The sequence below is a fragment of the Apium graveolens genome, chromosome 6 (assembly GCF_009905375.1).
Source record: "Apium graveolens cultivar Ventura chromosome 6, ASM990537v1, whole genome shotgun sequence".
Classification (NCBI taxonomy): domain Eukaryota; kingdom Viridiplantae; phylum Streptophyta; class Magnoliopsida; order Apiales; family Apiaceae; genus Apium; species Apium graveolens.
In genome coordinates this window covers 189,704,952-189,716,448 of record NC_133652.1, presented here as the reverse complement: position 1 = coordinate 189,716,448, position 11,497 = coordinate 189,704,952, and the positions used below count along the sequence as shown (strand labels likewise).

Below are 11,497 nucleotides of genomic sequence, written 5' to 3'. Positions count from 1 at the left end.
AACTCTAGCGAGTAAAGGTATATCTAGAATAGTATTATGTACGGAAGATAGTAACAATTACGAACTAGAAAATAGTGGGTATTGAGAAGCAAAAGCTATAGTGCTAGAAGCTATGATGAGAGTATGTGCAATAGACTTGAAAGAAATTTAAAATGATCACTTAATGCAGATTGAGTTTTCTTATGACAATAGATCGTATGTCAGTATCGAAATGTCGCCTTATGAGATCCTTGAGGGAAGACAATGTCGATCTCTCTTATATTAGGATGAAGTTGTAGAGCGCAAGATGCTCGGACCAGTAGTGGTAGTAGCCCAAGATGGACATAAGAAGTATGCTGATTTGAAAATGAAAGGACAAAGAGTAGGAAATACGGGACCTAGTGTTGATAAAGGTATCCCCTTGGAAAGCCTTGGAAAGGATTGATGAGGTTCAGAAAGAAAGGAAAGCTAAGTCCACGATTTGCTGGACCCTTGGATATATTACGATGTAATGAGAAGTTATCAAATGAACTAACCCTGCCCCCGAACCTGCAGCAAGTTCATAACATGTTCCACGTATCAATATTAAGGAAGCATAATCCGAATTTCGGAGACATAGGAGAATACGAGCGCATTCACATGCAACCAGACTTGACCAATATGGAGCAACCAGCAAGGGTTATGGATTGAAAGAAGCTAGTGCTTAGGAACAGGGTTATCAGACTAGTCAGAGTTTTGTGGTAAAACCACAATATGGAAAAAAAATTCTTGAGTGTTAGAAAGCGCAATGCTAGAAAAGAATCCCCAACTGTTTTCTATCTCATTCCGGGACGGAATCCTTTTAAGGAGGGCAGACTGTAATAACCCCAATTTTTGGAAATTTTTTGTAACCCTTATGAATAGTGATTTTGATGATTTTGCTGATTAAGAAAACTTTTAATGCCACACTATGTAGGAGTTCTTTTATTGATATTCTGAGATCTTATTAGTACTCCATATGGTATTTAAGTGTATGTAAAGATCGTCGGAATCCAAATTCGAACACTTTGATTTTTCCCAAAAATCCACCAGATACCGAAAGAATTAAGTATAAAGTAACATGATTAAAAGGATTTAAATTCAAGGATTATAAGGGAGGATCATAAAAGGAATATAAAATATTGTAAAAGATTTAGGGGAACCCAAGTAATGAGATCCCGGATATGATCCTTCAAATGATCAACGAGAATGAGAGTTAAGCGAACCGTAAAACAAATAAACGACCAAGGAACAAGCGCATACAAGTAGAATGGGTAGGAAGCTTCCAAGAGAAGCTAAAATATGTGGTTAAAAGAGAAGGTGACATCATCACACCATAAGATTTGGATATGTGGCACGGAGGTGATGTCATCTAGGTGATGCAAGCATTTTAATAAAGTAAAATCTAGATAGTTTAGCAAGGATCAATTGCAACCAAGCATTCTTTCACACATTCCAAGACAAAGCCAAGGAAAAACTCATCTTCCTCACCCAACCAAGAAGCTCTAGGCTTTTCAATAGAAATGGTGTTTTAGAAATGCAAAGTCCAAGCTCTAGCCCACCATAAATCAAGAGGTTAGTCTCTATAACTCCTATATTTCATAACTAAGAAGAGCAAGTAGTTTGGGTGCTTGAATCCAAGGTTTTCTAGCTCAAATAAATCATTTTAGTTTAGGGTGAATAGTAACTTTCAAGAACAAATTTTTGATTCTTGATTTTATTGGTAAGGTCAAGGTAGCTTAAGCATAGATCAATGCTTCCATGGGCATTCCAAGGATCTTTCATTGATTAAAAGCTTCAAAGAAGGTATAACTCTTCATTATCTTAGTATTAAGTTGTTTGGTATAAATGATTATGATGATGGAATGATAGATTAAGGGTTGTGGTTGTTTTGTCATGTTGAGATCTTAGTTGTTAAGTGCTTTCATTGATTTTGGGAGTTAAGAGTAGCACTAGATGTTCTTAATGATGGATGGTATGATTTGGGCTTAGTTTAAATGGTTTAAAGTTGGTTGATGAGTGATATTGTCATATGGTTGTATTGGGATTGAATGATGGTGGAATGGTGTTGATTGGTAGTGGTTTAATATTGAATTAAATTTGTAAAAATTTGGGAATCGCTAAGTTATAGCCGTCGTAATGCCCAATTTTCCTTAGACTGTTTTGTGTATGACTTTTGCACCCGAACACTCACTGACAAGAACTGACCATTACCATTTTTAGAAATTTTATGATTCAAGCTTCGTTTTGATATGTCCTTCGCTTAGAGCCGATTTACGGTTTAGGAAAAATGACCATTTTAGGTTGCGGTGTTTCACGAATGAACCTTTACCCCTCGCCTAACTTTGAAACCTTGTTTAAGGCACTTAATAGACTAATTGGATTACAAAATAATTATGTAAGGTGGATTAGGAAGTTGGTAAAGTACTCGCGAAAGAGTTGCCTTTAAATCTGTAACGGTTAATTTTATAAAAATGGTGGAGCCGAGGTTACTCGAGCGACTTATGTCAATCCTTAAGCACATAAGCGAACATTAGGGTACAATTGGTTGAAGTCTAGTTTCTTAAGCGACCGTGGTTTAATTCCGACTTATGTTGTTGTTCTAGGTTATCGGACCCACTCTAAGTTTAAGTCTACCCCGGAACGCTCAGTCAAGTTTTCTACACATATAATTATTGTTGTGATGTATATGTGTATATGCATTATCTTGTGATAAGTGCATGATTGTTATTAGCAAATCTTGCGATATATTGGAGCATGTTGATATGATATATATGCATGCCTGTTTCGTAATCTTGATATTCTCTTATTAATTCAAATGCTTATAAGCTGTATAATATCTATGCTAGAGATAAGCAATAGTTGCGTATATCCTTAGTATAGGGGACCCGGAGGTGAACATTTTTCTAAACCGGGAGTCGATGTTCCCGAGTATAATATATATATATATATATTTATTTATATATTTATATTTATTTATATATATATATAGTTTTTTATAACTATTATTCGAATAAGGTATATTCGATAGTTTAAATAATAATCAAACTTATTTTCGATTATTCAAATAAAGATCATACTTTCGTATAAGTATATCTTTGGTTATTTATTATTCATTTCAAGTATGAGTTTTAAAACTTCTACTTCAAATATTTTTATAGAGATTATCATTATGGGAATATTATTTAAATAATAATATTCAGATATTTCCTAATTTATCGGGATGGATTTATTTTATTAAATCATCATTACTCTAAACATCCTTTAATATGTTTTTGAGTCTTCAAAATGATGTTAAACGTTAGAGCGGATCCCAAAACTCGTTTTCAAATTTAAGATCTTCTTTTCTAAGGGGATTTAAATACTGGATTAAAAATATGAGGGATCCGGCTCTGTGGTGTATTTTATGTTCACAACGAAATTGTTGTTTTGATAAAACAATTTGATTACTTGCCCAACATTTGGGAAGTAATTCCATTTAATTGAGTCGGCATAAGCGACAGGCCGTGGTACGGTCTATGAAGGTGTAAGAGGCTGGGTGACAGTCCATCCACGCGTGAGTGGCCGGGTAACGGTCTAGCGCGAGGTCCTAATGGTGCCAGGGTGATGACCGGCGAGGAATTCATCATCCACAGTAGAAAAGGTTATTTATTGGTATCTTTGCCTGATCAGCAAGATATCAGGTTTATGCCGAAATTCTCTTAGTTCCAAATTCACTAGATATTATAACTCTTTTTATAATTTTCATAATAGAGGGTTTCAATGAAGCTATGAGATATATAGATAGGTGTATATATATCGGGAATTAATAAAGTATGTAGTAACTTCATTTCTTTAAATGATATTTCAAAGATTGAATCTATTCAAGTCTTATCTCGTAGTCTCATCTATGTGATGAACTTTTAAAACTGATTATACCTTGAACGGTGGTAGTTCAAGTAGTATTCGGAAAATATATAAGTATATTGGAGTATCTTGTAACTTCATCTTTTTAACTTATATCTAGTAAATGATTATCTTATGTATGACAAAGATATTCAGAAAAACGTTGAGACAAGGTTAGATATATGAGATCACCTTGCAACGATATCTTTATACAGTTATAGACTGGAACTCTGTGTATATTATACATGGAAGAGGATTTCCAAAATTTCGAAAAGTATATATACATATATACTGAATATTTTGCGACTTGGCCGCGTTAAGATATCAAACTTGGTTCATATCTGCTTGACCAAGACTTTCATGAGTACTATGAGAATGCTCATATATTGTAAATCATTATACATATTATTTTGGTGGGCTTGTTGCTCACCCTTGTTTTTTGTTCATCATACAACAACAGATAGACAAGATGAACATGACCAAGCTCCCAATTCGTGAGCGGATAGGAAACGTTCCGCAGTTTCCTGTAGGCGTTGATGCCATTGTAGCTGAGGTAGGAACTACCAATATGCTAGGATTTCAACTTTTGATGTACCAGACTTATGTATACTTATGAATTATAATAATGGCAAAGAATATGTAAATTTATTCAGAAACCCTTTTGAGGTGTAATGGCTTGTAATTGTGGAATAAAATGACTTGTGTGTTATTTTTGGATATTCATCTCTGAGACTATAACTTGTGGTGTGTGTGTATATTGTGGGGTCACAGTACACAGTAGTTAATTGTTTATTAAGAATTAGATGTTATTGAGGGAAATGGAACTTGTGACAACCCGGATCCCCGACCCCGGATTTGGGGATGTTACAAGCTCCACACAACCCAAAAGAATCTCTTCTGAAGGCGAAAGTACCAAATTGACAAGTGAAGGTAGTCTTTTCCTGATCTTCTGGAGCGATACAAATCTGATTATAGCCCGAATAGCCATCCAAAAGAGTGTAGTACTCATGAACAGCCAATCTGTCAAGCATCTGATCAATAAAAGGTAGATGGAAGTGATCCTTTCTCGTGGCCTTGTTCAGATTCCTGTAGTCCATGCAAACTCTCCACCTCATGACTGTTCGAGTAGGGATGAGCTCATTCTTCTCATTAGCAACAACGGTGATACCACCTTTCTTCGGTACACACTGAACTAGACTCACTCAAGAACTGTCAGAAATGGGTTAGATGATCCCTGCATCCAGCCACTTGAGAATTTCCTTCTTCACCACTTCCTTCATGATTGGATTAAGCCGTCTTTTTTGCTCAACATTAGGCTTGCTACCTTCCTCTAGCAGAATTTTATGCATGTAATAATAAGGGCTGATTCCCTTAATATCTGCTATCGTCCATCCAATTGCCGATTTGAACTCTCTCTCTGGATTCTTAAGAGTTTTTCCTCATCACTACCTGAAAGGTCAGATACAATAATCACAGGAAAAGTAGATGCATCACCTAAAAAGAATACCTTAAGTGTTCAGGCAATGGTTTAAGCTCAAGTTTAGGAGCTTCCTCAGTAGATGGCTTGAGGCCCTTTGGAGATTTGTTCAGCTCCTCCATTCCAAGAGATTCAAAAGGCATATCTATCTTCCGCTTCCAGGGATTAGCATTTAGATATTGCAATTGCTCATCACCTTCATCATCTTCACTAACTAAATTCCCCAACAAGGCCTTTTCTAAGGCATCAGACCTTAGCAATTGATCAAGTTCTGAAGTAACCACAGAATCGACTAACTCCACTTTTAAGAACTCCTCATTTTTCGTAGGGAATTTCATGGCATTGAACACATTAAAAGTTACATCCTGATCTAGCACTCGCATGGTGAGCTCACCCTTCTACACCTCTACTAAGGTTCTGCCAGTAGTCAAGAAAGGTCTTCCCAAGATTATGGGAATCTTCTTATCCTCCTCGAAATCAAGAATTACAAAATCAGCAGGAAAGATGAGTTTATCAACCTTGACCAAAACATCCTCAACAATGCCTCGTGGATATGTAATAGAAAGATCGGCCAACTGCAAGGTCACATAAGTGGCTTTGGATCAGGCAAGTCCAACTTCTTGAAGATTGACAAAGGCATCATATTGATGCTAGCTCCCAAGTCACATAAGCATTTGTCAAAAGACACTTTTCCGATAGTGCAAGGAATAATGAAGCTACCAGGATCTTTAAGCTTCAGAGGAACTTCTGCTGCAATACATCACTGTATTCCTCCGTGAGAGCAACTGTCTCTAAGTCATCAAGCTTCACTTTTCTAGAAAGTATACCTTTCATAAACTTTGCATAAATAGGCATCTGTTCAAGAGCTTCAGCGAAAGGTATGTTGATATGAAGTTTCTTGAACACCTCCAGAAACTTCTCAAACTGCTTATCCAGCTTTTTCTTCTGCAGCCTCTTAGGAAAGGGAGGTGGAGGATAGATCTGCTTCTCCCATGTATTACCCTCAGGAGGAGTGCGTTCAACGGTAGTCTTCCTTGGTTCCACTTCTGCTTCCTTCTGCACTTCTTCTTCAGCTACAGCTTCTTCATCCGAAACTAGAGATTTTTCGGGATTTGCAACCTTTCCCGACCTCAATGTAATTGCCTAAACCTACTCCTTAGTTTCAGCAAGGCATTGGCAATTTGCCCAATTTGATTTTCCAAGGTCTTGATAGCACACTGCTCCATCTCATGGGCACCAGCACACAACTCACAAACACTAGTGATCTGATAAACTCCATAATTAGCCAATGAATCCACCTTCATCGTCAAAGCCTTAAGCTGAGCAGCTATAACAGTAGCTGCATCTAACTCCAGAATTCCTGCTACCTTGCCCTGAGATAGTGTCTGAGTACGATTCTGGTATTCATTAGCAGCCATCAGTTCAATCAATTCATAAGCTTCATCATAGCTTTTAGCCCACAAGGCTCCTCCTTATACTGCATCAAGCATGGGTCTAGAAGTGGAACCCGATTCATTATAAAAACAGTTAATGATCATCAAGTCAGGCATCCCATTAGAAGGACACTTTCTAAGTATCTCCTTATAACGATCCCAAGCTTCACATAAATATTCTCCAGATTGCTAAGCAAATTGAGTAAGTACATTTCTGATTGCATCAGTCTTCGCCATAGGAAAGAATTTAGTTAAGAACTTTTGAGCAAGATCCTCCCATTTGGTGATAGAACCTGGTAGTAGAGAATGTAACCAACTCTTAGCTTTATCTCGCAGAGAGAATGTAAAAATCCTCAACTTAATAGCATTTTTAGAAACTCCATTGAACTTGAAAGTGTCGCAGATCTCGATGAAATCTCTGATGTGCATGTTGGGATCTTCTATAAGAGAACCCCCCAAACTGAACTGAGTTCTGTATCATCTGAATCATGCTCGACTTGATCTCAAAGGTATTAGCCGAGATGGCTGATCGAACCATGCTAGACTGAATGTCATTGATCTTCGATTGAGAGTAATCCATCAAAACCTTCAGATTTACTTTCGGTTCTCCCATTGTAATAACTTTTTCTTCTTCCTTCTCAACTAAGATATCTTCTTCAACTTTCTCCTCGACTACAACTTCTTCCTCAGCTTGATCCAGTGTTCTCTTACGAGACCGAGAACGCGTATACATACACGCTCGCTAGAGTACCTGAAACATGGCAAGGAATTTAATAAGTAACAATGTCCGAGTCACTAAACTTTAACGACCAATGATGACAAACACATAAACTAAAAGTTAACATCGAATCCCCGGCTGCGGCGCCAAAAACTTGTTAGGGCTGAAATACGCGCTAATATTCATGCAAGTATACGTGATCACAAGTAATATAGAATAAATTCTAGTTCATTCCCACATGGACTGATTTTGGTTAATTTCAATTTATGTATTTATGCAACAATGGTAGGGCTATTATCCAATGCTAAGAAGAATAACAAATTGAGGTTGTTTATGACTAAGATTAAGTAAGAGATTATACTAACGAACATTAACTATGAGAGTAAAGAGAGTTGAATACTATATGATACAAACATGGGATTCTAACTTCATTAAGTACTTTATTTAATAGCCTTTTCGTTCTTAACCTTAGTATGTAATGGTGATGACACTAATTAGATAACACGAAACTGATAAAAGCCAACTTTCGTTGTACGAATACCATACTACCAGACATCCACAAAAGAGATAAAAGCTGAATAGACAACAATTATATTGAGAACCTATATGTCTATAGAATTTGACAACATAACAGTTTAATGAACAAGTTATCTATCATGATTATATAGGGCAAGTAAGATGGTTAAAATTACCTACGAATCATGCATATCAAATACATGAACCTATGTTAGCATGGCAAGTTCTAAACCCTTAAATTCCCTTTCACTTTATTAAAGATTAACCCGCTATCTTATAAGTTCGCGACGCTCATAAGACGAATAAGCACAACCAATACTAGGTTATCATACAATCACCACACACCAAGGCATCGAAACAAATTAAGTAAAGAAATCCATAAATAAATCCGTTAGATCCCCACGATAACGATTAGCCCATAATCGGGCTCATCATCAATGGGTTCTGATGAAAGCATGGTATAATAAATGTAGTCTTTATACTGAATAAATAATAAAGAAAGTACGAAACAAGAGTATAGGTTCACGAATAAGAAAACTAGCATCCAAACTTACAACTTAAAACAAAGAATCACAAGTTTAAACTAGAACCTCTTCACCTTGGTTGAATTGTGATATATGGTCTTCTTACGTTTTCTCCTTAAGCTCTGGTACGTCTCGTTATGAAAAACGACCTTAAGTTCTGAATATATAGCAGCCCATGTAGAGTAGAAGTCCATCAATCAGAATCACAAGAGAATCAGGATTCTTTTATCTTGACCTGGCGCGGCCGCGCGCTTGACCAGTACGGGCGGGATGAGTTTCTGTTCTTTGGGCGCGGGCGCGCGCTATCACAGCGCGAGTGCACTGACTCTCTGAAGAATTTTCTGACTTCTTCCTTTCTTGCGGCTTTGAGTTGGTCTTTTCAAGTGCTTTTATTCTGGACATCATCCTAACACCATATTAGCATCAAAACAATGCTAATTCACCTATATTCCTGATAAATGCCTGAAATGCAAAAACACTATAAAACACGTTAAAAACACTAACAACTTGAGTACAAAACATCAATTCAAAGCTTTACGGAGCGTTATAAAGTGTCATAAATTCCACTCAACAGTGAGCAACAAGCCCACCAAAATAACATGTATAATAATTAACAATATATGAGCATTCTCATTGTACTCATGAAAGTCTTGGTTAAGCAGAAATGAACCAAGTTTGATATCTTAACGCGACAAAGTCGTAAAATATTTAGTATATATATATATATATTTCAAAATCTTTGAAATCCTCTGCCATGCATAATATACAAAGAGTTCCAATTTAGGAATGTATAAAAATATCGTTGCTAAGTGATCTCATATATATATATAACCTTGTCTCAATGTTTTTCTGAAAATCTTTGTCATGCATAAGATAATCATTTACTAGATAGAATTTGAAAAGATGAAGTTACAAGATACTCCAATATACTTATATCTTTTCTGAATACTACTTGATCTACCACCGTTCAAGGTATAATCAGTCTCAAAAGTTTATCATATATTGAAGAAGTTACAAAGTAAGACTTCTATATATAACTCATTTTGAGAAGAAACTCTTTAGAACCTCTGTGTGAAAGTAAACACAAGGTTTTGTTTAAATACATTTGGAAGAAGGAAACCACCAGAATAACGTGATACCTTTGCTAATCAGGCAATGTACCTCTCTTTATAATTCTCTACTAGTAGAAGGACGAATTTCATTGGGTCATCACCCTGGCCACATAAGGGCAATATGCTGGATTGTCCACAGCCTATTACGCTTTGATGGACTGTCCCATAGACTCTTACACTTTGATGGACTGCCTCGCAGCCTCTTACACTTACTCTGGCATACAAGGTGCCAGACCATTCCAGTTCCTTGAAGAATCGTATCCTTGTAACTGGAATCCGAATTTAATCGACGTTCCCCTAGCGTATAGTAGCTCGTTGATAGGTACAATATTATATAATCAACTACTTCCCGAACATGGGCAAGTATCAAAACTTTCTTTATCAATTCAGCAACCTTGTTGTGAAAATAAAATACATTACTGAGTCGAATCCGTTATATTTTGAGCGAGTATTTAGATCCCCTTCGAAAGGAAGGATTTAAATTTGAAAACGGGTTTGAGATCTGCTCTATACTTTTGAAATCATTTGGTACAGTTTGAAAATATTTTTCAAAAACAGTTTTAGGAAAGGAATGATTTAAATAAATTAAATCGTTTATCAAACTCATTTAAAAATATGAAAAGAATATTCAAATAATATTCCTCAAATAATCCTTTCTTAAAGGATATATTTAAATAAATTAAATAAAATAAATCCTTAAATGAATATTCAAAAATAATATTTATTTAATAAATAACAAATATCTATAAGTCAGAACTATAATCGAATAATCAAAATAATATTTATTAATAATATTTGATCATAAGTAAGATCTCAAATGAATATTCGAAAATAATGTTTGATTATTATTCAAAACTATCGAATATACCTTATTCAATTAATAGTTATAGAAAACTATATAAAATATACTCGGGAACCTCGCCTCCCGGTTTTAGGAAATATGTTCAACTTTGGGTCCCCTATATAAAGGGTATACGCAGACACTACTTATCTCTAGCGTAGATATTATGCAGTTTATAAACAATTGAATTGAAAATAAAATATCAAGATTTCAAAGAAGACATGCATATATATATATATATATCATATCAACATGCTTTAATATATCACAAGATTTACTAATGACAATCATGCACTTATCTCAAGATAATGCATATATATACATCACAACAATAATGTATATGAGTAGAAAACTTGTCTGGGCAACGAGGGTGGTAATATGTTTGATGTGAGTCCGGTAACCTATAAACAATATATAAGATGGAATTAAAACATGGTCGCTTAAGAAACTAGACTTTATCCCCTTAGATTCAAACATTCGCTTCTGCGCTAAATGATTTTCATTAGTCGCTTGAGTACCCTCGGCTCCACCATTTTTATAAAATTAATCATTTAGCGTTTTAAGGCGACTCTTTGGAGAGGAGTTTAAAAACTGACTAATACACTTTAAATAATTGTTTCATAATAAAATTAGTATTTTAAGGGCCTTAAACAAGGTTTCAAAGTTATGCGAGGGGTAAAGGCTCGCTCGTAAAATGTCGTTCCTTAAAACAGTCGTTTCTCCTAAACCGTAAATCGGATTAAAGCGATGCATATATCAAATTGAATCTTAAAATATAAACTAGCTAATAATGGCAGTGGTGAGTTTCAACAGCAGGGGGTTTGAGTACAAAATTTACACACAAGACATTCATTGGAAAATCGGGCATTACGACGGCTATAAACTAACGATTCCTAAATCTTTAAACAACACCAATTCAATCAATAACCCAACCACAACTCAAGATCTTATATTTCACCAATAAAACAAGTCAAAATCTGTTAAGTACCTCAAA

General features: G+C 35.6%; 1 non-coding gene across 1 annotated transcript; it reads left to right on the top strand.

Moving 5' to 3' along the window:
- Positions 1–6,907: 6,907 nt before the first annotated feature.
- LOC141669197 (small nucleolar RNA R71) lies at positions 6,908–7,014 on the top strand. The gene has a single exon (XR_012553488.1). It is a non-coding gene; the product is annotated as a small nucleolar RNA R71 (small nucleolar RNA).
- The last annotated feature ends 4,483 nt before the right edge of the window (positions 7,015–11,497 follow it).